This window comes from Tupaia chinensis, unplaced genomic scaffold, assembly GCF_000334495.1.
Source record: "Tupaia chinensis unplaced genomic scaffold, TupChi_1.0 Scaffold000280_1, whole genome shotgun sequence".
NCBI classification, from domain to species: domain Eukaryota; kingdom Metazoa; phylum Chordata; class Mammalia; order Scandentia; family Tupaiidae; genus Tupaia; species Tupaia belangeri.
In genome coordinates, this window is record NW_006159763.1 from 497,190 (window position 1) to 498,117 (window position 928).

The window sequence follows — 928 nt, forward strand, 5'->3', positions numbered from 1 at the left end:
AAGAAGGGAGGAGAAGGGATTGTGGTGTGGCCATCCCCCCTGGGGGGTGATTTCTCGCTTTCTGTCTCTCTGTCTCTCTCTCTTTCTGGCGGGTGCACACGCCCTATAGCAAAAAAAAAAAAAAAAAAAAAACCCTCTCCCAAAAAAAAAGATGTGTTCAAGTGCCCAGGACACGAGCCGCTTGACCATCCCGGCCATCCGGGATAGCCAGGAGCTTGCCCTAAGGATGTCCAGGACAAGCCAGCTGCCTCCTCCCCTCCTTAAGCCCTCGGTTTCCGAGTTCCCTGTCCCCATCCCTGGCTTGCTCAGAGTCCCTCTCCACACCCTGCTCTCCAGCTCCCCTCCCACGCCTACACAGGCCACGCTTCTTCCCGGGAAGCCGTCCCCCGACACTACTCCAGCCGGTGTCCGTCCTGGGGCCTTTGGCGGCGGCTGTGCGTGCACCTGGGGCCCTGCTCCCTGCTCCCTGCACCCACCGGCCTGTCTTGGATTTGTTTGTGGAATAGGATCCCAATCCCAAAGCCTGTGCTCCTGTCCCAGGGCCTCCCCACAGTACACCCCTGCCCACTCCTTACGGGGACCCTCTCCTCAGGTCTCATTCTGCAGCAGAGGCTGCGCCGTGCTGAGCTTCAACTCCGGCGCCGTGGGAGGAGAGACCACAGCAGATGCCTAAGAGCGGCAGGTGAAAATGGGTCCTTGGTCTGGAACGTCAGCGGGCAGGAGCCGGACTGAGCTGCTATGTCCTCGTGTAGAAAACCACACGTGACTGGGCCACGGGGGTGCGAGTGAGCGCCCTACAGGCCCCAGCCACTGACGGGCCTCATGTCATCCACCTAGATGGCCTGGGCAGCCTCCAGCTAAACTGGAGTCACGTGATCGCTTTCGTACTAGAACAGGGAGCGAACCTGCCCTCGGGAGCCACCCTTCC